General features: G+C 44.2%; 1 long non-coding RNA gene across 1 annotated transcript in view; it reads right to left on the bottom strand.

The window, feature by feature from the left end:
* Positions 1–12,989, bottom strand: part of LOC142310190 (uncharacterized) — a 112,434-nt gene extending 99,445 nt beyond the window's left edge. The window contains exon 1 of the long non-coding RNA XR_012754105.1: positions 12,923–12,989. This is a non-coding gene — a long non-coding RNA (uncharacterized LOC142310190). The remainder of the gene's footprint in view (positions 1–12,922) is intronic.
* Between the last annotated feature and the right edge of the window lie 453 nt (positions 12,990–13,442).

Raw genomic sequence — 13,442 nt, 5'->3', positions numbered from 1 at the left:
TATACTACATTTCGAATTGGAGGCATTTACTAAAATTATTATTATTATTATTATTACTACTACTACTACACCTACTTCATATTGGGATAGGATCTTTGAGCTGGGAATACCTCTTTAAGTAAGAGGGTCCAAAGAAATGAAAACTTTCTCAAGAATACCTGTGGTAGGTACAGTAATAGAAAAGGCCTGTATAGCACCTACTCTCCTAGCTTCCTAGCTGATGTAATGGACAGATAAACTATTTTAAGAAATGCCTTCAGTAGTTGTGTAAGAACAAAATGGTTTTCAATAAGAACAGATAACACCAAGTGAAGAACTCTGAGTTGTACTGACCTTAAAGGAAGATCTAAGTCTACCAGCAATATTAATAAGGATGTTCATCAATACGGTAGTGGAAACACCAAGCTCAATGAACAGCACCATTACAATTCTAGGCTTTAAATTCTTAGGGCTTATTCACACATCCATGTTTTTCAAGTCTAATGGGTGAATTCAGATATTCCTTTTTTTATTGCAGGCCAAACTCAGACATGTATGAATGATCTGCGCAAAGCTTTGCATCTGTGTCCGGTCTTATAAAATTCGTGGATGGTTGAGTGGGAGGGTTTATTCAGACAATTCATAAGTTAATAAAGTACCAGAGAAGTAGGGGCACTAATGTCAGAGAAAAGAACAAAGGATGAGAGAAAAGTTTATTTTCTGGGAGAAACCAAGGCCAACAAGCATCAATCATAACAGATGTGGAGTCTCCCCGAATATCTTGTGGCTAAGGGGTACTTTGCACACTACGACATCAAAAAGCCGATTGTAGCGATGCCGAGCGCGATAGTCCCCGACCCCGTCGCACATGCGATATCTTGTGATAGCTGCCGTAGCGAACATTATCGCTGCGGCACCTTCACACGCACTTACCTGCCCTGCGACGTCGCTCTGGCCAGCAAACCGCCTCCTTCCTAAGGAGGCGGGTCGTGCGGCGTCACACATCAGGCGGCCAATAGAAGAGGAGGGGCGGAGATGAGCGGGACGTAAACATCCCGCCCACCTCCTTCCTTCCTCATTGCAGCCGGGACGCAGGTAAGGAGATGTTCCTCGCTCCTGCGGCTTCATATACAGTGATGTGTGCTGCCGCAGGAACGAGGAACAACATCGTACCTGTCGCTGCGGCAACATTATGGAAATGCCCGACACTACACAGATCATACAATTTCGACACTTTTGCGCTCGTTAAAGGGGTGGTTCACCCATTTTTTTTTGTCCCCAATGATTGTCACTTACCATTGTATGCATCTTCTCCATTGGCTTCTGTTTCCAGTTCTGGCACTGAGCGGCGCTATCCTGCACGCTCAGTGCCTGTCACATGACCCCCTGGAGCTGTGGCTGCCGGCATCCTCTGACGTCCCGGCATTTCCGGGGTCTCAAACAAGACGGGTACGTCAGAGGATGCCGGCGCCACTCACACTGATTGACTGGGCTGTGGGCGGTGACTACCGCACGTCACAGCCCAGCCTCGAGGGGAGGAGCCGGAGGACGCCAGGGTGGAGCGGTGAAGGCAGAGCGCGCTGCTTACCCTCCGTCAGCTATGGGAGGTACGGGCTCCAGTGTGGAGTACAGGGGGGGTTTCCTCCACTGAAATCCCCTGTCACGCAAGTATGTGATCACACTGTCCACCCGCCCGCTGTGCTCAGCTGTCAGGAGAGCGGGCGGTGTCGGCAGTGTGATCATATACTCCCCCCAGCAGCACAGGTGACCGGACGCTGCATGGGACCAATCTGCTCCACTCTGTCACCTGCACAACAAGTCCCAGAGTGGAGACAGTGACATGCTCTGCTCTGACACATAGTGTGCTGCATGTCACTATCTTTCTCCACTCTGGTACTTGTTGTGCAGGTGACCTGATGCTACGTGTCACTATCTGTCTCCACTCTGGGACTTGTTGTGCAGGTGAGAGTGTATACAGTTGGTACTATGCAGCACAAATCACAGAGTGGGGCAGTTAGTGACATGTAGCATCCGGTCACCTGCACAACAAGTCCCACAGTGGAGACAGTTAGTGACATGTAGCATCCGGTCACCTGCACAACAAGTCCCATAGCGGAGACAGATAGTGACATGCAGCATCCGGTCACCTGCACAACAAGTCCCAGAGTGGAGACAGTGACATGCTCTGCTCTGACACATAGTGTGCTGCATGTCACTATCTGTCTCCACTCTGGGACTTGTTGTGCAGGTGACCGGATGCTGCATGTCACTATCTGTCTCCACTGTGGGACTTGTTGTGCAGGTGACCGGATGATACATGTCAATAACTGCCCCACTCTGAGACTTGTTCAGGTGAGAGTGTATACAGTTGGAACAATGCAGCAGAAGTTACAGAGTGGAGCAAGTTAGTGACATGTATCATCCGGTTACCTGCACAACAAGTCCCAGAGTGGATACAGTGACATGCAGCACACTATGTGTCAGAGCAGAGCATGTCACCAACTTGCTCTGCTCTGTCATCTGCGGTGCTGCATGTCACGTTTTTGCCGCGATTTGGTGCGTTTTTTGCTGCGTTTTTGCTCACTGCGTTTTTAATCAGTGCACAATGCCATTAAAGATTGTTGATGAAAAAAAAAAAAAAGTCTGATGTCATTTCCTTATTCAAAATGTTCATTGTATGCAGGAGAGCAGACAGCAGCTGCAGAACTACAAGGCTCAGCATCCTCCATTCACTAGTGTATGCAGGAGAGCAGACAGCAGCTGCAGAACTACAAGGCTCAGCATCCTCCATTCACTAGTGTATGCAGGAGAGCAGACAGCAGCTGCAGAACTACAAGGCTCAGCATCCTCCATTCACTAGTGTATGCAGGAGAGCAGACAGCAGCTGCAGGACTACAAGGCTCAGCATCCTCCATTCACTAGTGTATGCAGGAGAGCAGACAGAAGCTGCAGAACTACAAGGCTCAGCATCCTCCATCCAGGACTGTATGCAGTTTTTTACCCAAAAAGAAAAAAAAAAATGACATTTTTGTATCTTAGCCGGGTACAGCAGGCAGGTACGGGCTGCCCCCAACCCCCAGCTGCCTATTTGTACCCGGCTGGGAACCAAAAATATAGAGAAGCCCTTTTTTTTTTTTTTTTAATTATTTCCTGAATTTCATGAAATAATTTAAAAAAAAAAAAAAAAATGACGTGAGCTTCGCCTAATTTTGGTGTCCAGCCGGGTACAACTAGGCAGCTGGGGATTGGAATCCACAGTGAAGGGTGCCCAAGCTTTCTGGGTACCCCCACTGCGAATTGCAGTCCGCAGCCACCCCAGAAAATGGCGCTTTCATAGAAGCGCCATCTTCTGGCACTGTATTCAACTCTTCCAGCTGCCCTGATGCTGGGTGGCTAGCTGGATAATAATGGAGTTAGGGCTAGCTGTATATTATCAGCTAGCCCTAAGCCCGAAATTCATGGTGTCACGCCAATATTAGACATGGCCACCATGAATTTCTAGTAATGATAAAAAAAAAAAACACAACACACAGAAAAATATTTTTATTAGAAATAAAAACACAACACAATTAGTGACTCCATCTTTATTGAAATAAACCCCCCTCCGCAGTAATCCTGGGTTAGGGTCCCGCGCAGTCCAATCCGGATCCAATATCATCTGATCGTTTGCTGGAAGGCAAAGCGATCAGATGATGTGTCAGGTTCAAGGATGTGAATCACATGACACAGCAGCTGATTGTATAAAAGCCGATTATACAATCAGCTGGTGCATCAGTAGAAAAAAATAAATAAATAAATAAATAAATACATACTCACTTATGTGCTGATTACCGGCAGCTCCTGCAGCGGAGTCTGATCCTGGCCCATCACTGCAGGAGCTGCCAGTAATCAGCTGATGAAGTCCCCTGACGGCAGGATCAGCTGATAGCCGGCCGGGCGCGAAAAAGCCGGCGACACCGCGAGAATCGATCAGCTGATGCGTCAGGTGACTGCATCAGGTGATCCACCGCCAGGTCCTGCAAGCTTCGTACGTGCCCCGGGGAGACTGCACACAGCCAGAGCGGCGGTACCGAGACAGGGGCTGGAAGCAGGCATGGCACCGGGACCCTGCAGACAGGCGAGTATGACATACACACACACACTGTATATACACACACACACTGTATATACGCACACACACACACTGTATATACGCGCACACACACTTTCTTCCCCTGGCTGTGTAGAGCTGCTGTTGTCTCTGTGTGATTGCTCTCAGGGCATCCACTGGGAAGAGGCAGGGAGGAGACTTTGGGTGGGAGCAGAGTGGGTATATTAGACACAATGGGTGTGTTAGATAAGCTAGACACCGCCCTAGAGCCACAAAGAATTCTGGGACTTGTAGGAACTGAACACAGGAAATCAGAGGAGAGATTAACCCCATCAGAGCTGGAGCCAGCAATGAGCATGTGCTGCTGGTGCACAATAAAAGGTAATTTTGCTGAAAAAACATAATAGATGTGTTAAGGGGCACATATTAGCAAGATTTATCAGAAAAAAAAAAATCAGTTTTGGTAACTGGACAACGTCTTTAATTGTAGTATAAATGATTCACATACTCCGATGTCGACAACGACGCTGGATGTGCGTCACTTTCGATTTGACCCCACCGACATCGCAGCTGTTATGTCGCAGTGTGCAAAGTACCCCTTAGAGTCCTATAGGGGAGTAAAGGGGTACAACAGATCGTTCTTACATTACCAAGGGAGAATTAAGCATCTATCCCTGAAGAAAGATGCAAATCTTCCTGCCTTCCTGTTTTCTATTGTGATAAAAAAAAATCTGCCAAGGAAATCTACGAGAGGCATCACACAAAAAAGGCAGCCATATTAAACAACACTAATATACAATATTAATGCACTGGAGGATTCAGCAGACCCCCATAATAAGGAATGAGGCAGCAAAGGTGTAAAATACTGCTGAAACTACTACTCATGCTTATCATTTATTGAAGCAGTGGTTAGAAATACACCATTCACACAGAAAAGTGTAGTACACAGTGTCTAGCTCATAGCCTATTAGTGACATCATATTTTAGATCAGACAGGCTGCCAACACTATATAAAAGTGCACTCCACAAGGACAGACATCCCAACTCCCTAAGTACACATTAAAGGGCCTGGTTGCACTCTGGAAAAGATGAAAAGTGTGCAGCAAAACAGATGAAACGGATGTATAAAATGCCTGAGGTATTGGTCGATATTTTGGCCCAAATCCACAAGCTCACCACCCATGTCAAGGGTCCTCATTGTTTAGCGAGTTCCTGCACTAAAATTCAAAGTAACTCATCAAAAAGGACATTGAGATTTGAAAATCCATCACAGAAAAATGTCAGCCCACAATATTAAGTGCACTGTAGAATGCAGGAGGCCCCTATGATAAAGGCTGAGGTAGCACAGGTGCAAAATACTCAGAATACTAATGAAACAACCACTCACACTTACCACTCATTTTGTGTCTTGGTGTTGATTGCCTTTATTATCTGTAACATTAAAATTTTATATACTTTAAAGGGGGCTTTACACGCTACGACATCACTAATGTGAACTCGTTGGGGTCACGGAATTGGTGACGCACATCCGGCCGCATTAGCGATGCCGTTGTGTGTGACACCTATGAGCGATTTTGCATCGTTGCAAAAATCACTCATCAGTGACATGGGGGTCCATTCTCAAAAATCGTTACTGCAGCAGTAATGAGGTTGTTCCTCATTCCTGCGGCAGCACACATCGCTCCGTGTGACACCGTAGGAACGAGGAACCTCTCCTTACCTGCCTCCCGGCCGCTATGCGGAAGGAAGGAGGAGGGCGGGATGTTATGTCCCGCTCATCTCCGCCCCTCCGCTTCTATTGGGCGGCGGTTCAGTGACGCAGCTGTGACGTCGCTGTGACGCTGAACGAACCGCCCCCTTAGAAAGGAGGCGGTTCGCCGGTCACAGCGACGTCGCCGGGCAGGTAAGTAGTGTGATGGTTAATCACCAAAGTCCAGTATCATTTATACACACTTCGATCAAGCTTAACAACCACCACTTGGCATCGGACGTAACCTACCAAGAAGAAGTCAATCAACACCAATTACTAGTAAATCTTAAATATTTTATTTCTTATTTTTAGTAAATTTTTTAAAAAAAAGAACTATCACAGGTACCATTGATGGTGGCGAGAAGGTCACAAAACGTACGTGACATCCTTGTTCACAGCCACTACGAGACTGAGTCCAATACCAAAAAACCTTTGAACAGGAACCCTCTTAATGGATTTTATCCATGTGGCCTTTGTAAGTCATGTGGAAACTGCATTAAGACTAACGTGTTCAAAAATTTCGACGGTTCTAGAACATACAATATAAGAAAGATTCTAAATTGTTCTTCCAGTGGAATCATATACCAGGCGGAATGTCCATGTGCAAAAATCTATATTGGCTTGACGACACGAGAATTTAAGGTCCGAGCTTTAGAACATCTTAAGGACATTCATAATACACAAACAGCCAAGGATATATCCACTTTAAAAACAATACCTCGCCATTTTTATTTGGCGCATGGATGTAATTCTAGAGGGTTGAAATTTCGGGTTATTGATCAGATTAATTTGGGCCCAAGAGGAGGCGATTTAGGCCTTGCCTTGGCGAGACTTGAATGTAAATGGATATACCGTCTTGGTTCCATGGCACCTCAAGGGCTCAACGAGAGCAATGGTTTTGGTTCTTTTTTATGACCATTTGAGTCATGTAGTCGTGAGAAGACATGGTCCTGGGTGTTAAGTAATTAATCTATGTCATTTCCCCTCCAACGTTATGATGAGTCAATTGGTGACAAGTAGTTAAAAATTTCCATCCTTCAGTAATATAAAATAGGTAAAATATCTCGGGGACCTTAGGGTATTGGAATTAGGTTCAATATACTCCTGTTGTCAGTGGTTGTTTTTATGGGAGGGATATGTTTTTTCGTTTAATATTTCTTTATTATTTCAAAAGTTTTCATATAACAGAAGATAAGAAATGTATAAGGGTCTTTCATGTTACCCAATGTTACAGCATATGAAGATTATAAAATAACCTATGTCTTTAAGTCTCGTAAAACGTATGGTACTATGAAATGTATCGCAAATCATGTGGAAGGTAAAATCTGTATAACATCCTATAGAACTTCTTAATTTTAACATGTAATAATCTTCTATCTTTATATTTATTCCGTGTAAAGTGTTAAAGGCAACTTCCTTCTGTATAGTCTGGTTCAATAGGTATGAAAACATGACCCTATGTATATCAATTAGGTGAGAAAGAGATATAGAGAGAGGGAGAGAAAGATAGGTAGAGAAAAAGGGAAGGAGGGGAAGACATGAGGAAATGGGGGGGAGGAGGAGAAGGTCTGTATTGTGATGCCGCCCAACTTCTGTGTCCGGGAGCCCATCCCGGCTTCTTGAATATTTATTGTGATAGAGCGCCTGTGAGTAACCAGGTTTGAAATTGCTGTGTTTCTCTATACTGAAGCCACGGGTACCAAACCGAGAAACACAAGGAGTCTTTCCCTTCGTCAAACGCTCTCAACTCCTCCAGACGCCGCAGGCCATCCATAGCCTCTACCCAGTCTGCTCTCCTCAATGTACAGGGGGATCTCCAATGCCTCGGTATGATTTGCCTCATTGAAATCATAAAGTACGAGAGCAAGCCTTTCTTCGCCTTGGAGACTGCCCCTGTATACATTGATAAGAGGGCCACTTCCGGTGAGGGTGTCACTTCCGTGTGATGTAAATGGTTATAGAGAGCAAAGACATCTTTCCAAAGACCCTGTATCCCTGGGCAGGTCCACCAGATATGTAGCATTGTGCCCACTGAGGTCTTGCACCTCCAACAGGCGTCAGATACCTCTGGGAACATTTTATGTAGTCTGGCGGGTGTCCTATACCACCGTGAGAGGATTTTATAATTGAGTTCCTGCATTCTACAAGAAATGGTGGATTTATGTGTTAGGTTAAATGACTTACACCATTGTGCCTTGGGAAAAGTCTGGCACAATTCTGTTTGCCAATGTCTAACGTAGTCAGGCAAGTCGTCTCCTCCATCCCCCTCGGGCACTGCTATGTTGTAGATTATTGAGACTATGTGAGGGGGTGTTTCTCTAAGGAAGCATAGTTTTTCAAATGGAGTCAGATCCTTATGTATCTCAGATCCCGGAGCCAGAGAATCTATGAAACTACGTAGTTGTAGATATTGGAACCAGTAGCCTGGTTCCCGTGGCCGGTCTCCAAGCAGGGATATCAGTGGTTTGCATCCCTGTTGGGTAATTACGTCTTTAACTCGTGGAATCCTTCCCATTGGCGTTGAAATCAGTCTGGGATGAGGTTCGTGAAACCAGCATTGAAACGCGGGGTTGCCCACCAGAGGCGTCATAGGACCCGGTTCTCCTGTCAATCTATATCGTCTATTGACTGTCCTCCACGCTGTAGCCAGGGACAAGAGGATCGGGGAAACTCCCAGGGTCCCAAGGTTAGTTCTAGATGACAACCAGAAGATTCCGTGTGCCATATTCGGGCATAGGTCACATTCAATCTCCACCCACAATTTTCTGTCTTTACTGTGCAGGAGATCCAATATGCAACCACCCACCGCTGCTGCGTGATAAGCTTTAAGATCCGGGAGCCCCGCCCCTCCGTCCCAGCGAGATTTAATCAGCATTGAGTATTTCAGTCGGGGTTTGGTGCCACGCCATATAAAATTGCTGATCATCTTCTTTAACTTGAGGAAGACATTTTCTCCTAGGTTCAGTGGGATAGTTTGAAACAGGTATAGTATTTTAGGTAGGACATCCATTTTAATTGTATTGACCCTGCCGAACCAGGAAATGGGGAGGTTATGCCATGCTATGAGGTCTTTGTGGATATTTTTTAAAAGGTCTGGGAAATTGTAATTATATAGATCTTGGTGGTTGGGAGAAACCCTGATCCCCAGATATTTAATGTAATTGCTGGCCCACTTAAAGGGGAAGGCGGGTTTGAGAGTATTCTCTTCTACGGATGGTAGCGATACATTTAAGATCTCTGTTTTTTGTAGGTTTACTTTAAAATTGGAGAGTCTGCCAAAGATCTCAAACTCCTGCAGTATGTTGGGCAAACTAGTCTTCGGCTGTGTCACATATATCAAGAGATCGTCCGCAAATAGTGCTAATTTATGAGATGTTTGTCCTATCTGTATCCCTTTTATCGAAGGGTTTTCCCTGAGTGCATTTGCTAGGGATTCCATTACCAGGATGTATAGGTATGGCGATAGGGGGCATCCCTGTCTGGTACCGTTTCTAATATTAAATGGAGCTGACAGGCGTCCGTTCACGCCCACTTGTGCCGTTGGTTCGTGATATAATGCTTTTATCCATTGTAGTAAGCGCGAACGGACGCCGATTGCCTGCATCGTGGCTTCTAAAAAAAACCAATGGACTCTGTCAAATGCCTTTTCAGCATCTACTGTCAAGAGGCACATTGGGATTTGACGCTGACGTGCCTGGGCCACTAGGGACAGGGTTCTAATAGTGTTGTCCCGTGCCTCCCTCCCTGGGACAAATCCCACCTGGTCTTTGTGGATTAGTTTGGGTATGAGGGGGCCTAGTCTCAGGGCTATCATTTTAGAGTACAATTTAATATCCACATTTATTAGTGAGATAGGTCTGTAATTAGAGCAGGTCAGTGGGTCCCTGCCAGGCTTGGGGATTACAGTTATTCGGGCTTGGAGTGTCTGTTTAGGGAACTGGCATGTGTTGGTTATGGAATTGAAGGCTTTCAGCATTATAGGGCTGCAGGTCCCTCCACATATTTTGTAAAACCGGGGGGTTAACCCATCAGGACCAGGGCTTTTACCCACTTTAAGGGTTTTAATGGCATCGCTTAGCTCTGTGTCTGAGAAATCCTCGTCTATGTCTTCAGCTACCGCATCTTCAAGGGGGTCTGGGGCATATTTGTTTAAGTATTCCCAAATGTCGCGATGTCTCGCATCAGGTGATGGGGTATGTGGGGATGGGATGTTATAAAGTTTTGTATAGTAGTTTCTGAATTCTTCTAATATGTCAGGGGTGGAATGTATCTGGGTACCTGTCTGTGAAGGGATATGTTTTTAAAGTGTTTTTGTTTTTTACTAATTTCATTCTTGTTTGATTTATCTCAGCCATAGGACCGTTGGCATTGATTGTATATTATGTGTGCCTATGCACATTGACAGATGTGATGATGAATATAACCATCTACAATATCTGATACAAGATCCAATACACTTGAACAAGCTAATAATGAAATCGGAGTACAAAGAAAGAAAACAAAAGAACAAGCATGAAATAAATGTTTTATGAATGAACATGGTTGATTATTATGTGACTTTAATGGGCAAGGATGTATCAGTTCATAAATTCATAAGTACATAGATAATGGATGTATATATAATAATTAATTGCTTTCGATGTCGCTATTGTACTGCCTATAATGTTTAAGTTACTGGATGTATGTACATTTCAAGTGTATATAATTCATAACTTGCATGCTGTCTACTAATATACATGATTTATCTTTAATGCCACGTATCTATAATAGGTCTTGCGTACGCAGATATCATATGTTTTGGGCTGGCTGCCTTATCAAAATGTACGGTATAATTTATCTCTCTAATGTATAACATCTCCACCGGTTGTGCACATGTCCTGTTATCCGCTCCTCGGACTTCCTGGTCTGCGTGCATCACATGACCCAGAGCTTTACTATGCTTGCGGGTCAGCGCGCGCAGCCTGGAAGTCCCTTTACAAGAGTGAGGCGGCAACAATAACATGCGCCTACGTCATACCGGAAGTGAGGTTTTTCACGTAATGATTGACGCACGCAAGCGGTTTTCCATTGGCTGGTTAACAATATTTAAACACGGATGTTCCCTCACCTTGACACGCCCCCTTTTGATAAAGCGAGCGGCGAAACGTACGTCAGGGGTGGCGGGACGCAGGGCCAGGCAACCTATTCATTAAATGTAAGTAGCTTTGTCATTGTGTGATATGCTAATTATGGCATTGTTGTACTATAAAGTGACCGTGTTTTCATAGTCGGATGGGCGGTTGTATTAGTCTATGACTCACTGAGTTGATTGCCAGCTGGTGACAAATGATGTACCAATATACATAGTTTATGATAACGGTAATTGATTTGCATTCATTTATACCTGCCTGTGAAGATGGGAAACAAAACGGGAAGTATTTGCAAAACAATCCCTTAGTATACCATCATATATATGTCATCATTTTACCCCAGTGAGCATCACCATTTAGGGGTAAGGTGCTGGAACGGTGGCAGGGATATACCATTGAATACATATATGCCAGTATTTATACTCTAGAATATAATACGACTACTGTATGCGCTATATGCTATGATGGTGGTGAATCATGCCACGTTCTAATACCTCACGGTCCCTTTACGTTTTATCAGTGAGAAATCTATTGACATGTGACATTAAATATTATGCCCTACTGATATGATGTATGGTCACTTTCTATGATGTTGAATAATGGACGGGATATTAAATTTTGATAATTCTGGAACCATGTGCCCCCCAGGTGGCTCTCTTGTTTGTATATTTATTGAATGAATTTACTAAAAATAAGAAATAAAATATTTAAGATTTACTAGTAATTGGTGTTGATTCACTTCTTCTTGGTCGGTTACTTCCGATGCCAAGTGGTGGTTGTTAAGTAGTGTGACGGGTCTGGGCGATGTTGTGCGGCATGGGCAGCGATTTGCCCGTGTCGCACAACAGATGGGGGCGGGTGCCCACGCTAGCGATATCGGTACCGATATCGCAGCGTGTAAAGCGGCCTTAAGTTAGGCTGCTTTGAATTTTAGAGTGGAGATTCGCAAGACAATGGATACCCTTGACGTTAGCTGCAAGCTTTCATATTTTGGCCAACACGTCGACCAATGCCTCGTGTATTTTCTACATCTTTTTTGTTAGATCTTTTGAGTGAGCGGCCTGCTGCATTCTGCAGTGCATTTAATATTTTTTTAAAATGTTATTTCCTTTTTGGTGAGTTGCTTGGGAATCTTCAAGAGGCCAGTAATCTGCGCAAATAAATCATGGAACTCAGGAATGCCTCTATTAGGTGAAATATCTCAAAGAGCAGACACATGGGAAAAACTCTGAAGTCACAAGTGAAGATTCATTACAAGAAATCTTTGTCTAGGAAGGGATAAACAATTCAGCCTTAGACCTTACTTTATAACATAATTTATCCAAGGACTGGCCAAGATCTTCTGCCACTTTGCTGAATTTAGAAAGGCGTCTCCCCACAGGAAACCTGGCGTCATTGCTAGGAGCATATTTAGAGGCATCAGACTGGAATTAGAAAATAAAACCCTTGTTCTTCCTGTGGTTCTTCCATTTTTTTCTATTTCTCAGGTGCTTCATAGTCCTCTCTTCTGCCCACAGCTCAAAAGGACTTTCAAGAAGTGGGAAAATTAACTGTAGGAAATCATTTGTTTTTACTCATTGCCTTCCCCAACAGTGTTCACATTAAGGGAGAGTCTGCTGAGGCAAAAGAAATAAGTACTATGCCCCATATAAGGTACTTAACAAGTAGAAATAGCAATAGAAGATTTTAAAGCCTAGGTAGCAGCTCTCTTATTTGTTGCTCAATTCCTACCCATCAACAAATTAGATTAATCCTTACAACCCTGTTCAGCAGCAGTGGCAATACTATCGGCATCACCACTATGAGATTCCATTACAGATTTTGCAGTCTAGTAGTAGAGGATGCTCTGACTCCTCAAAACTCCACCTCTGAAATAAACCGAAGAGAAAAAAAAAAAAACATTTGATAGCTGATTGGTGACCAAACTCGGTAAAAGGCTCTAGCAGAGAATCACACAAAGCAGAGTATACTCACATGTCCCATTGTAATCTTCTGGGACCCATCAGTCTTGAGGAAAATGAACACAGCAATGCTGCTTTCTATTCCAAAGAACAGAAAAAAAAGAATTAAAGGGGTTGTCCACCACTATGACAATTCCTTCTGATTCTTCTTGTATCCCCAAATTAAAATAAAAGACCCTCTACAACTCTCCCATTCTGGTACCGTTCCAGCACTATCGGTAACCGTAGTTCGAAACTCACATGACTTTGTGACGTCACGGAATTCCTGAGGCCAATCCCCGCCGGCTTCTCTCTACCCGCCATCAGACCAAATGAGCAGTCAACAGGAAATGAGTGGCAGCTGCAGAATCATTTCCTGCTGATTAACTGGGGGAAACAAGTGGAATCAGAAGGGGTTGTCTTAGTGATGGACAACACCTTTAACACTAGAAATCCCAGAAATTTCGAGCTCCCCCTGAAGTCCCGAAAGAGGGTCAAATGACCCTTAGTCCAAACTGAATAGAACTAACTAGAAACTAAATGGCTAAACTCAA

The sequence above is a fragment of the Anomaloglossus baeobatrachus genome, chromosome 5 (genome assembly GCF_048569485.1).
Source record: "Anomaloglossus baeobatrachus isolate aAnoBae1 chromosome 5, aAnoBae1.hap1, whole genome shotgun sequence".
Lineage (NCBI taxonomy): Eukaryota > Metazoa > Chordata > Amphibia > Anura > Aromobatidae > Anomaloglossus > Anomaloglossus baeobatrachus.
Note: the sequence above shows the minus strand (reverse complement) of the source record. Positions and strands in the feature narration are given on the sequence as shown.